Source organism: Pavona decussata, unplaced genomic scaffold, assembly GCF_977016875.1.
Source record: "Pavona decussata unplaced genomic scaffold, jaPavDecu1.1 SCAFFOLD_156, whole genome shotgun sequence".
In the NCBI taxonomy this organism is placed as follows: domain Eukaryota; kingdom Metazoa; phylum Cnidaria; class Anthozoa; order Scleractinia; family Agariciidae; genus Pavona; species Pavona decussata.
The window spans coordinates 2631094-2645924 of NW_028145568.1; the positions used below are offsets into that span (position 1 = coordinate 2631094).

The 14831-nt window shown below is 37.6% G+C and overlaps 1 long non-coding RNA gene across 1 annotated transcript in view; it reads right to left on the reverse strand.

The window, feature by feature from the left end:
- Positions 1-14831, reverse strand: part of LOC146465265 (uncharacterized) — a 283446-nt gene that overhangs the window by 242760 nt on the left and 25855 nt on the right. The window lies entirely within an intron of this gene.

Sequence of the window (14831 nt, forward strand, 5' to 3'; positions counted from 1 at the left end):
TCCTCAGGATCAAACAGAAAGAAAATGAATAATAGACATTTGGGCTTGTCAAGAAATAACTGGAGTGCCAACAGGAAACATTCTGTGGAATATTCAAGACATCTATGTGACGTTACGAGATCTACAACATTGACGGGGAAAACGCGCCCAAGAGCTTTCAGTGATTCTGAAGCAACGCGGTCTATTCTTATCCCCACAAGCACATATAACGGCCAATATGACGACTTTAGGAAAAGGAATTTAACGAAGGGTAGACGAGAGAGTGTCAAGAATTTGCCATTTCAGGGAAGTGTACTCAATACAAACAAGGAGTTTTATAGAATTGGGGGCAAGAACGAAGTGAAAGACACAAACAGCAACTCTGACAGTTTAGCAGCAATACCACAGCAAGTGAACGGCGAAGTAAGTCCAATGTATCACTCAATGTACTGTGGGATGGATGATGATGAAAGCTCTATTTGCGATTCTGTTTTGTCATTTGCTTGTAGTGGTTTTACCAACGTAGATACGGAAAAACAAAGACAACTGGGTGATGACGAGTTACTCAGCAGGGGTGCTAAGTTTGATGCCATAGAAACATGGCTTCAGCATTTACCCAAACCAGTTTTGAGAACCGATTTTGGAAAGACATCGAATTCGAAGAATTAGTTTACTTTGTCACTTTTCCTTGCCAAGACAATCTGGGAATCAGAGCCACGTTTTCCGTTTGAGCGAAGAAGACGATGATTCAACAGGATAAACAAAGAACTTGAAACAGTCGCACACACAAGAATTGTATAATTGCTCTCCCTCAAAAAGACATCCAAAACTTGGCAAATAGATTTAAAAGCACTTTGGGAGACAGTTACTATTATTACAATTCTTGCCTAACGAAAAAGGAAGCAAACAGTTTTCATTTGTTGTGTCGTGGTAAATATCAGACAAATAATAAATAATTTTTTTAATAATAAACGTTAATATTTTAAAATAAAGCCGAACACTCCTGGTACACTAAGCAACCCATTGCCAAAAAAAAAAAAAAAAAAAAAAAAAAAAGCCGCGTAACGTCCTGATCAGCGTTAAAGTATACGTAATTTTAACTATATAATGACGTAACATAAAGGAAGTTATCGCCTCATCAAAATGTACAGCAACCGCATTTTATCGAACATGACAAGTTTCAAGTAGCTTATGTGATTCGCCTGGATTTCATGTTTTAGTTAAAATCCCCATCTTCTTTATCCCGGTTTTTGTTGAAACATATAGTACAAGTGTTAATCAGTACTAAAGGCAAACATAAGGATGATTGCTTTCCGTTAAAAAAGGCAATTAAAGAGAATTAAATTTCAAAGTCTTCAAAAAGAAATAAAATAATATAATTGATAATGAATATTGGATTTGTCAAAGGAAAAAGAAGTCAACCACTCAGTCACGAAAAGTTAGTAATCACCGTCGGAACGATTGTACATTATAAAATGTATTTCATGCGAAAGAACAAAGCCTGATTTCAGTTTAATAGTGATAATGAGTTACATTTGTGTCGCTCAACCTTTGTTACAAGGATGAGAGTTAGGCTATTTTCACAATTTAAGGCTATAAATTTCTAAGTACCTGTTAAATGTTGGTTAGTGGCTCACGATAATGTAAAAATAGGCGACGTAACTGTTTACCGACTGTGCTACTTTTCAAGCAGTCGAATCAGGGAACTTTGTCGAGACTTTACTTCTTGTTTAACTTCAGATATAGGACACATAAATAATATCTTTGTAAATCATTTACGTTTGCAAAAGAGATTTTGACAATAAAATGTCCATCACAGTAGTTTGATGTTTCTAGGGAACCAGGGGCGGTCTCCATCCGTGATCGGCCAAACCCTCTAGTTTGTAGTGCCGAAAAATTGAAGTGATAAATGAAACTGCATTTTCAGGTTAACGGTAACGGACTTGAAAGCAAACCCTTTCCATTTACGATTTTTCTTCCGAAACGAAATGTCAACAACGAACTTTACGTCGGAGAAAGTGCACCCTAGCAGGAATGCCGCCAAATGGAACGGTATTTTCAGTCACTCCGATTTAAGGCAACGTTTGGACAACCTCACAAGGCAGTACCCATTTTTTTTCTCAGGAAAATTTCTCTCCCATTCGACCGTTCGATTTCTCAACAGAAATTTCCGAATTTTTGGTCGAATGGAAGAAAGAGCACCCAGATAAGCTACTAAAATTGCTGTTAACCCCTAACGACCATCACAAACTCCTCGACATCGATGACTAGGGTCTTTCGTGCGTCATTGCGGTTGAGGCCCTTGAGACGACAAACAGCCAAACCTTGAAAAAAGCATAAGTGCGTAGTTTATTTGCATGTAATATGTGGACGGTGCACGCGGGATACTTGCTCTGTGCACGTGATGTCAAACGGTAAGTTCAAGAATCATGCAAATGACACCCGATGTTTACTTTGTCAATCTTACAGTGTCCTCGTCCTGTCACCGATAAATCACTCAATGTACGATCATTTTATGACAAGAAATTAGTCTTAAGGCTCGGCCAAACGATTGCAACATCATCCATGCAACTTTGTTGAATCCAACACTATTGGACGATGTTGCACATTGTTGAACGAGTTGGCCAAACGAATGCAACATGTTTGATGGAATACTTGAACTTAAGGGTCTGGGACCAAAATCTACCCAGAATCCTTAGAAAATAAACCTGCGCCACATTCATTTGCCCAAAAAATGGCGCGAGAGTGATCGACCTCCTCGTCGGACCATCTTCTCGTTTTTTTCTGGCCTTACAGTTTCACTTAATCCTTTGCCCTTTCGCTTGTGTTTAAGCTTCTCTTTTCAGCATTGCTGTTCACATCTGAGAACAAAAGAAATGTTGGGCGACGTTGAAGACGATGTTTGATGGCAATCAAACTTCGTTCAAAATCACCCAAAATCGTGCAACATGGTAGCCAAACGAGAGCGACATGTTGGGTTCAACAATGTGGACGATGTTGAATGCAACATATTGCATCCGTTTGTCTTGGCCTTTACGTACTAGTGTTCCATTAACAAAAAAAAAAAAAAGAAAAATAGCCTTAGAAAGGGGTTCTTTCAGTCGATGCTTTCTTAAGAAGCTGAAGCGCTATTCCGCAGGATTTTGCTTCCGAAAAAAATTGATATGCCCGATGCCATTGTGACAGGTATGGCAATTTATGGTGAGTAAGCGCTCAAGAATAGTCAGTGTTTCCGAAGTCGTGACACAGACGACAACTTAAGGAAAAGACATTTCACGTTAGCAAGAAAGGAGAGCGCTAAAGAGGTGCTTCCATAGAAGAAATTTTACGCTCTGGACAAGGCATTTCATTGAAAATTCTGCCACAAAGGCAAACACGAAGAAACGCTCCACGGCAATGGTTTAGTATAAACATTAAACTGAGGAACAGAGAAACGACTCCAAGAAATCCAGTGTACAGTGGGATGGATGAAGATAAGAAGTCGTTCTGTAATTCTGTTTCATCTGATTCCGTTGCAGTGGCTATGTCAACGCTGATGTGGGAAAATAGCCAAGCCAAGGTGAGGTGGATGATAACTTAGTGAAAATGAATGAGCCAGCCGGTTTCAGGACGCGATTAGGATTCACGATTTTAATTTTTATATTATGTAATCAGTATTGTATTTTCTGATGTTTTGATACGGGACGCGACTAGTATTAGGATTTAGGATTAGGATCAATGATTAGGATTTATGACTCTATATTATATAATTAGTACAGCATCTTATACCATTTTATATGATTTTAGGCTTTAGATCTCCATACCAATAGATTAGATAAGTGTCCCCAATTAGCAAACTGCGTTATTGCAGCGAGCTAGAATAACTGACACATATTATTTTTATTTTTCTTCTTCTTCTTCTTCTTCTTCTTCTTCTTCTTCTTCTTCTTCTTCTTCTTCTTCTTCTTCTTCTTACGGTGATGATGATGATGATGATGATGATGATAGAAAAGTGGCCAGCCAGATGTTTACTCAAACCACCTTTTAGGCACATGCCAAGGATATTTATCGTGGTAATGTTACCAACTCAAGATTCTGGACTATTCTGAAACTAACAAAGAGCAACAACTGCAATTTGTTCTAGAAAGTGAGTTTATGCATGGTGCCGCCTACTTACACAGGACTGCAGCTTACAGAAAACACTAGACTTACTCAGGTTTGAGAGTGGTGCAAATGTGTAGCAATTTATACCATTTTAAACAGATATTCCGGGGCTCTGTTAGAGTTGCACGCGGGGTCGGTTACTAATAAATTGCACACGTGAGTAGGGTACGATCTTTTTCAAAGTTTCGTACTTCCCTGGCCATTTTAAGTCAAGCATTCTTTCCAGCTGAACGAATATTTACCAAGTACCACGCCACATATTAATGCATATGCCGGGAACATGTAGGCATTTCCACTATAGCTCACGAAAGCTCACAGGTCAGACGTAATTGCGACTAATTGCGGTTCAAACCGACACACGTTCTTGACCCCTTTTTATAGCCGAGACAAAGTCTCCGCATCAGTTCTTTATATGGCCTCTTTTGTTCTCTTTCTTTGGTCAATTTGCTAATTAAAAGACAAAAATTCCTTTTCACATTTAGAAAGCCAGAAACATTCTGGAGACATATCTGAAAACATATCCACCGCCCACTGGCCACAGTTGCTAGGGAGTCAGGCACACGCAAGGGTTCCAATTCGGTTTCTTCGACTCTTGCCTTGACTATTGGAGTCCTACTTTGTAATTAATCTGTAAATCGCAATGTATAATACAAATTCGGGAGATCTTTGGAAGACAAATACGAGACGTTCACTCACAGAGAATGGGTGGATTCTGCGCAAGAGGACATCTTGTTTGGACTATTCAAAACATCTATGTTGTGGTAAAAGACTAGCTATATCAATTGAGAAAAGACCATCAAAGTCCGTAAGCGATACCGATGCTGTTGCACTTATCAGGCATTTTGGAATAAACCGTGGTGACTACAACAGTGGAAATGTAACGTTGGACGCGAACGCGGAACGAAATCCGCAGAAGCAAGTGTATTACATAGACAAGAAATTTCACAGAAAATATAGCAACAAGAAAGAAGGTGAAGAAACGAACGCTTTACCGCCACCCAAACATCGAAGCTGGATAAACACCCCAACAAGTAAAGCTTACTTCAAAACAGATTATGACGACTGCGCTCGCTCTTTCTGTGATTCCGTCTCATCAGTTGCCTGCAGTAACTTGTCGAATTCTGTTGAAATGGAGAGACAGAGGAAACATATCCTATCGAACAAGGTTTCAAAGATTAGTGCCGTCGAGTCGTGGCTTCAGGGTTTAACCAAACCACTTCTCTGAGTACAGCCTACAGCAACCTTGTTTGTCTTGTACATCACTGGCCATGAAGAGGTTTGACGATAACAATAAGTAGCCGGTTGCATTGAACAGTTTGATTCCTAGACTGTGACGAAACTGCATTATGGATAGCTTTCTGCACGAAATTCTAACGTGCAACCATCCGGCAAACGAAAGCGATAGGAAATAGTGCCGTGCTGCCCCAGTTTTCCTGTACTTTTTTCTTTCTTGTTTCGAATTAGAACACGCCAGAGAATGAAAATGGTTAACGGCGTATCATGCATTTCACTAGCTAGCGAAGTGAACTATGACTAAGACCAAGACTGTCTGTAGCCAGATTTGTAAACTAACAAACTAAGAAGCGCGAATTATTCTACCTAGTTTAAAAGAAAAGTACAATACTCTAGTCAATTACTTTTAACAATGACTCGTCCAACTAATTTGCCGAGTTTGCCGAGGGATGTTTTCCAGTGGTTTATTGGAAAGAATCCAAGACACGTTTCAGTTTTATTTCATTCGGCAAAATGCAGCCACAATATATTCTTAGCTTGAGGCTCGAATAGGGTTCGAATAATTTATTTGGTGTATGTAAAAGGAGAGATTATAAGTCCATTTGACGAAAAACTGTGTCCTTGATATCTTACAAGCAAAATAAAGGTTCTTTGCTGTCTACGAATAACAATAGCTTTGAATTCTGCGGAACCATTTTTTTAAAATCTTAAGGTGTTACGATTTAGTTAGCCGGCACTGGGTAGACCACCCAGGTAGACCCTTAATGTTGTTTGTACAAATTGGTTCAAAAACAGGAAATATGTTTCCGGCCGGTATTGAACGTCCAGTGGTTAGTGCGTGGGACTTTCAAAGTGTGCGCGCGGACTTTAAGCATTCATACCTTTTTTAATATCTAAGCAAACACTCGTTTTTCCCACGCACAATAAGGGAATGGAACTCGTTACCCGAAGATATTGCCACCCTGCCAAACTTTGACTCTTTCAAAAAAACTATTATCCTGACCGCATCCGTTTGTGTGTTTTACTTATCTATTTATATTTATATTTATTTATTTATTTATTTATTTATTTGTTTATCTTATTTGTAATTTGCATATTGTTAGCCAATATATTTATTTACTTCTAACGACTCCTCCAAGAATCTTCATTTTTGAAGGAGGTGGAGTTTCTTGGAAGAAGAAGATAAACACCGCCAAACTTTGTGAAGACTAAATGACGTCATTCTCTCGTCATATGACATCACGGCTGCCTAGTTCCTAGGTCTCTCTCTGTCTTTCCTCGGTCAATCCATTTCAAGACCAAGAAGACAACAGGAGACAGGACGTTTTTTGCAGCTGCGCCGACCCTGTGGAACTCCCTTCCAGACAAGATGAGAGCTTTGGGCAGTCTCAAAACGTTTATGGCACGGTTGAAAACTCATTATTTTAAATTGGCCTTTAGCTTATGACCTGTAGTATTTTAACACAGATCTTTTGAATGCATATATATGTGAAATTATTTATTTAGTATCCATTTATTAACTATTTAGAAGCTGTAACATTGTAGTATTATAAGAATTGTAATGTAAAGCGCATTAGATCATATACCCCTCGCATTTTGCGCTATATAAATAATAAAGTTATGTTATGTTATGGATCACGTGGTCCAAGCGCAAAAGCGAGGCCAAGGGAAAAACCCAAAAAATGAGACAAATGTCTCAATTTTTGCCGAGGTCTTTGCAACTCGACTATATATACTAACGGACTGAATCAGACGAGTCAGGGCCTCAGAAGCGAAGAGGTAAGCACCTGTTCTCTATTTATGGCTCGTTCTGTTGTGAAAATTCAGTGATCGTGATTATCAGCGAGTTTCTTTAGCCTGGAATTTAATTTCTGTGTCAGTTGTGTCTGACTCGTCTGTACGTGTTGATTATGGATTTGTTTTAATCATGACAGTTGTAGCCGAAGTACGAAAACTTATACTTTCTACCGACATAAACCGTTTCATTCGATAAGATAGGTTTGTCAAAACAGCACCATAAGAGATGTAAAGAGAACTGAACTCTAAACCATAAACAAGCCTCAAACAGTTCGTTATTTTACCTTAAGCTTATAAACTAGCTCTCTGTTTCGTTGAAAATGTGATGTCGAAGGCCAACTACTTTCTTGTTCGGCTTGATGTCATTTCCCCATGCAATAATTGTCTCTTTGCAGATGGATTGCCACTATTTGGTTTTCAAGAACAAAGATCCCTATTTTGATCTATATTGATCGGTCATGTCCATCTGTCAAGAACTTTGCATTTGATTGAAGTTTTCATCATGCTATATAAAACGACAACAATGAATAAAATAACACTCGGTAGCAACACTCAGTCTGATTTATGAGAGGGAGAGAGGGCTGAATTCCTGTCAATTTGGGTGGTTACACCCCAGTGGAATTCCTGCTTTTTGCACCTTTGGGGATCATCATGTATCACTTCAAGTGGATGAGCTAATGGTGAGTGTCTTCGATAATCTGCAGATTGAAATATTATATTGCATTAATCTTGCAAAACTCACCACTGCTGTCCTGTTCTGTTGGCATTACTTTTGATATGACGAGCCTCCGGGTTGGGGGAAAACCTGATCGGAAGGTATCACAAAACATACAGGGTCATTCAATTTTCTCATCTGTTATCCTGGGTTTTGGAACACACACAAAGGGGTTAAAATTGTAATCTAAGTCTGGGGTATTACCAAAATTGGGTTTCAATTATGTCTCTACTTCCTTTAACATTCACATCTAGAGAGAAAGTAGCCAAAGGAACTTAAATAACTGTTATTATACCTGTAGATAATGAGAAGATAAAAGACATTCTAAATAAGAAACATCACGCCCATCCTTAGTACCTTCTGATGTCTAAACACACCCAAGGAGACAAAAGTAAATGGATTTTATTTTGACCAAATAAAAGCTTTTATGTTTCCGTCCCACATTTCATCTTCCATTAAGTTTATTACAGGGGACAGGGGTAAGTTGGTTGTGAGACAATAGCTCAGGTTCCTTGTTTGAACCTTGGATCTTTACTAAGACAGATCATCATCGTATGAGTATTACGAGACTCTCAGGACAATACTTTTTCGCAACACCACGAGACTTCTGGCTAAATGTTCACACACAGTAAAAATACTTAGCCTCGCTTTCATGATGAGGATAAAGACCCTTTATAAGAGGGTATCCATTAGTTCGCCCTCTCAGTTTTCAAGCCTTTAACCTCAGATTTCGGGAAAATCAAACAATAAAATAGAAATAGAATAAAGGAGAAGCCATGGGGAGCAAATTCTCATCACAAGCTATCCAATCCTAACCTAAACTGAATACTGAAAGGAAAATTTAAAGCTAGAAAATAACTCTACATTGTAAGTGAAGGATGGAGCAAAAAACCCAAATTGATTAAAATGACACACTTTTAAAATTGCCCGGAAGTACCATGCAACTACAGAACTAAGACAAAAAAATTAGAATTTTACAGTTTATTTGTTTTCCTTCATTGTCACTCCATGAGTGAGACATTACAAACTTTACATGTCAAAAGGCTAGGAGCTTCAAACATTCTAAATTTGCCTCAGAAAGCTGTTTTTAATTTTCCAGCAAATTCTGTAGAATACCATTTGGATTGCAATCTAGCTTTACATTTCCAGAAGTTAGTTCCATACGATGTTCTTTTGCACTAAAATAACAACAAATCTGCTACTCTGTAAGCTGAGAGGACTGTTCCCCGCGGTTAACATAATGAACAATCTTCTGCCGTATTCAATTCAAGTTGAATGTATTGAAAGTAAAGTCGATAAATTTTTTTTTTTTCATTCGAGTCGTATTTTGGTTGCTCATTCATGTTTCAACAAACTTTCTGTTACTTTCTGTAACTGTCTTGTCTTAATGTTGTAACTTTGTAACGAGTAAGAGTACTGTAAGAGTATAGAAGCATTGCTAAGTTTTGTTTAGTAGTGTTAAGCTTTAGTTATCTGTTGTGTCAACAGTTGTATAAGTTGTAAGTTACTGAAATATTGTATTATAAAGAGTCCTTTTTATTTGAATAAAGTATTTATATATTGAAAAAAAAAAAGGAAGAAAAAATATATACTAGAAATAAAGGCCAGGTGGTGGATTCGTGAAGGTAGGTTATCAATCCTATTAATATTTCCTTAATAACAGGCTGTTATGGTTAAGTAATAGGCCGGATATATCTTGCTGTAGGCGGGTTTCATGAGTTTGCCCACAGTTGGTGGTCGATCACTGACGTAATTAGAATGTCTAAGGTGGAGCAATACTAGAATGTTTGCCTTAGGTTGTGAAAACAAAATTTCCTGTTTTTGAACCGACTTGTTCAGCATAACAAATAACTGAAGGGGTTGTCTACACAGTGCCGCCTTAATTTAAATCGTTACACCTCAGGATTTCATCCCGCCACATAACGACAATGATAAATGGAACAAATAAAATAAAATAAAATAATACCGCAAAATTCACATTTATTGTGATTCGAGATGGCAAAGAAACCTTCATGTATTTGTTACATACCAAGGACACAATTTTTCGTCCAATTAACTTAAAATTTCCCTTTGCATACAAACAAATAACTTACTCGAACCTTGTTCAAGTCTTAAGCTAAGGGTATGTTAGTTTACAGTTGATTTAAGCCAAAAATCATGAAAATCGTTTCTTGAATTCTTACCAATGAGCGACTGGAAAACACCCTTTTGAAAGAAATATGCCCAATTAAATATTGTCAAAAGTTATGGGCTAGTATTTTTAAGCTAACTAGAATAATTTGCGATTAACAGTACAAGTGTACAAATCTCACTGCAGCTAGAATGAATTAAAAACGTTCCATCGTGGTTTGGATGAGCTTAGTCACAGTTCACTTCGCTAGTGAAATGCTTGATACGCTTTTAACCATTTTCACTCTCACAGAGTGTTCCAGCTCAATACAACACAAAACAAAAACTCAAACAAACAAAATATTTCATTTGAAAAAGAACTGGTACAACAGGAACGTAACACTCACTAGCTTCCGTTTGGATGGTCAAACGTTAGGATTTCATCCAAAAATCGAAATTTACACGAAATGAAGCGAGTTTCGCTACTCTTGGAGGCAAACTTTGGAATGCAACCCACTGTTTACTGTTATCAACAAACCTCTTGAGGCCCAGTGACGTACAAGACAAGACAAACAAGGTTGCTATAGGCTGCACTCTACATAAATGGTTTGGATAAACCCTGAAGCCACGACTCGACGGCATTAAAATTTGAAACCTCGTTCAATAAGAATTGTTCTCTTTTGTTCTGTCTTTCCAGTTCATCAGAGTCCGTCAAGTTACTGCAAGCAACCGATGAGACGGAATCACAGAAAGAGCGGGAGCGGTCGTCATCATCCGTTTCGAAGTAAGCTGAACTTGTTGGACTGTTCACCCACCTTCGACGATGAGCTGATGATAAAGTGTTCGTTTCTTCACCTTTATTCCTGTTGCCGTATTTTCTGTAAAATTTCTCGTCCATGTAATACACTTGCTTCTGTGGAGTTCGCTCCACGCTCGCGGCCAATGTTACATTACCATTATTGTGATCGCTATCGTTTGCTTTTAAATGCCTCATTAACGCCAAAGCATCGGTGTCGCTTAATGATTTGGATGGCCTTTTGTTTATGAATGTAACTTGTCTTGTACCACAACATAGATGTCTTGAATAGTCCAAGGAAGATGTCCTCTTGCGCTGAATCCACCCATTCTCTGTAAGCGAATGTCTCGTATTCCTCTTCCAAAGATCTCCTGAATTTGTATTATGCATTTCGATTTAAAAATTAGCAACAAAGAAGCAAGAGCAACAGGCAAGGCAGAAGTGAAAATTAAAAAAAAGGAATCGAAGAAGCCTGAACTGTTTGGAGAAGAAAGTGTCTCCAATGTCGTAACACAAACCGTTAGCGTCGAATATATTCTCAAGAATTCAATTGTAGGTGTCAAGAATAGAAATCTACGTTTTAATTAGGAAGTAGATTCCAGAAAGAGAACAAAGGAGGCGATATAAAGAACTGATGCGGAGACTTTGTCTCGGTTATTATAAAGTGTCAAGGTCGAACGTGTATCCGTTTGAACCGCAATTATTCATGTGAGGTGTGAACGTCTTTCAAGAGAATCTCTGCATGTTCCATATGCACCATGCAATATGGTACGTGGTAATATTTGTTCCCTTTTAAATAATGTTTAGCTATAGAGTGGCCAAGGAGTAATACTAGTTGAAATAGAAAACAATGAAAAATAATAATAACAATAAAAAAATTGTGCCCGATTCATATATCCAATTTTATGTAACTGACCTCCATGCACCGTTAGACACAAATTCTGTTTATAGATGGTTTAAATTCTGCATGGGAAAATGTGCTCTTCCATAGAGCTGTATGTCTGTGGCTAGAATAGCAACTGCTTCTAATACAATTATTGTTAATACCTCACTATTACTTTACAATAATACGTTGTATAGTAGAACATTTCAGGGAAAAGTATAATTTGGTGGGAAGGGGGGGGGGGGGGAGGGGAGGTGTGTGACAACCCTGTAGAATTCTTGCTTCTTACACCTATGGGATCATCATGTATTTGTGCAAGTGGACGAGATGTGATTACATTTACAGCTGATTTCTACTTTATGACCTGCAGCTTGAAATCACTTATTTTGTTAATCCATTTCACTGACACATAACAGTGTTTAACTGGGGGGAGGATTCCATGACACGTCAAAACGCACCACTACTGACCTGTTCTGTTGGCAGTACTTTTGACATGACGAGCCTCCGGGTTGGGGGAAAACCTGACCGGGAGTTATCACAAAACATACAGGGCCATTCAATTTTCTCATCTGTTATCGTGGGGTTTGGAACACACACAAAGGGGTTAAGACTCTAATCTAAGGATGGGGTATTACTTAAAATGGGTTTCAATTATGTCTCTACTTCCTTTTACATTCACATCTAGAGAGAAAGTAATCAAAGAAACTTGAACAACTGTTATTGTACCTTTAGACAATGAGAAGCCAACAGACATTCTAAACAAGAAACATCACGCCCATCCTTAGTACACCCTGATGTCTAAACACACTCAAGGAGACAAAAATAAAAATAGAATAAAGGTCATCACAAGCTATCCAATCTAAACCAAAACTGAATACTGAACAGAGAATTTAAAATTCTGATCTGAACTTTACAAAGTTAGAAAATGACTGTACATTCTGAGTGAGAGTTGAGCAAAAAACACCAATTGATTGATATTCCAGGAAGTACCATTCAACTGCAACAGAACTAAGACAAAAAATGCAGATTATTACAGTTTGTTTATTTTCCTTCATTGTCACCTCATGGGTGGGACATTACAAACCTTTACATGTCAAAACGCTGGGAGCTTCAAATTTTGTAGTTTAAGAATACGATGTTCTTTCGTACTAAAATAAAAACAAATCTGCTACTCTGTAAGCTGAAGGTTACTGTTTCTCTCGGTTAACATAATGAACAATCTTCTGCCGTATTCAATTCAAGTTGAATGTGTTGAAACTGAAAGTAAAGTCCACAAATATATATATTTTTTTAAAAATGAAATGGATAGTAACGCCGTTTAATTAAGTTGAGTCGTATATTTTTTTGTTGTTGCTCATTCATGTTTAACAAACTTTCTGTTACTGTTATTGTCTTTGTTCATTTGTAACTATGTCTTGTAACTTTGTAACGAGTAAGAGTATTGTAAGAGTATAGAAGCATTGCTAACTGGGTTTTGTTTAGTAGTGTTAAGCTTTAGTTATCTGTTGTGTCAACAGTTGTATAAGTCGTAAGTTACTGAGATATTGTATTGTAAAGAGTCCTTTTTATTTGAATAAAGTATTTATATGTATATATAAAAAAAAAATAATAAATAAATAAATAAAAAAAAAATGAAGAAAAAGTATATACTAGAAATAAAGGCCAGGTGGTGGATTCGTGAAGGTAGGTTATCAATCCTATTAATATTTCCTTAATAACAGGCTGTTATGGTTAAGTAATAGGCCGGATATATCTTGCTGTAGGCGGGTTTCATGAGTTTGCCCACAGTTGGTGGTCGATCACTGACGTAATTAGAATGTCTAAGGTGGGGCAATACTAGAATGTTTGCCTTAGGTTTGTGAAAACATAATTTCCTGTTTTTGAACCGACTTGTTCAGCATAACAAATAACTGAAGGGGTTGTCTACACAGTGCCGCCTTAATTTAAATCGTTACACCTCAGGATTTCATCCCGCCACATAACGACAATGATGAAAAAAATAAAATAAAAAAATAATACCGCGAAATTCACATTTATTGTGATTCGAGATGGCAAAGAAACCTTCATGTATTTGTTACATACCAAGGACACAATTTTTCGTCCAATTAACTTAAAATTTTCCTTTGCATACAAACAAATAACTTACTCGAACCTTGTTCAAGTCTTAAGCTAAGGGTGTGTTAGTTTACAGTTGATTTAAGCCGAAAATCATGAAAATCGTTTCTTGAAACCAATGAGCGACTGGAAAACACCCTTTTGAAAGAAATATGCCAAATTAAATATTGTCAAAAGTAATGGGCTAGTATTTTAAAGCTAACTAGAATAATTTGCAATTAATAGTACAAGTGTACAAATCTCACTGCAGCTAGACTGAATTAAAAACGTTCCATCGTGGTTTGGATGAGCTTAGTCACAGTTCACTTCGCTAGTGAAATGCATGATACGCTGTTCACCATTTTCACTGTCGAGAGTGTTCCAGCTCAATACAACATATAACAAAACAAAAAACAAAGAAAATATTTCATTTGAAAAAAGAACTGATGCAAAAGGAACGTATTACGCACTATCTTCCGTTTGGATGGTTAAATGATAGGATTTCATCCAAAAATCGAAATCTACACGTAATGAAACGAGTTTCGCTACTCTTAGAGGCAAACTTTGGAATGCAACCCACTGTTTACTGTTATCAACAAACCTCTTGAGACCCAGTTACGTACAAGACAAACAAGGTTGCTATAGGTTGCACTCTACGTAAGTGGTTTTGATAAACCCTGAAGCCACGACTCGACGGCATTAAAATTTGAAACCTTGTTCAATAAGAAATGTTCTCTTTTGTTCTGTCTCTCCAATTCATCAGAGTCCGTCAAGTTACTGCAAGCAACTGATGAGACGGAATCACAGAAAGAGCGGGAGCAGTCGTCATCATCCGTTTGGAAGTAAGCTGAACTTGTTGGACTGTTCACCCACCTTCGACGATGAGCTGATGATAAAGTGTTCGTTTCTTCACCTTTATTTCTGTTGCCGTATTTTCTGTAAAATTTCTCGTCCATGTAATACACTTGCTTCTGTGGAGTTCGTTCCACGCTCGCGGCCAATGTTACATTACCATTATTATGGTCACTACTGTTTGCTTTTAAATGCCTCATTAACACCACAGCATCGGTATCGCTTAATGA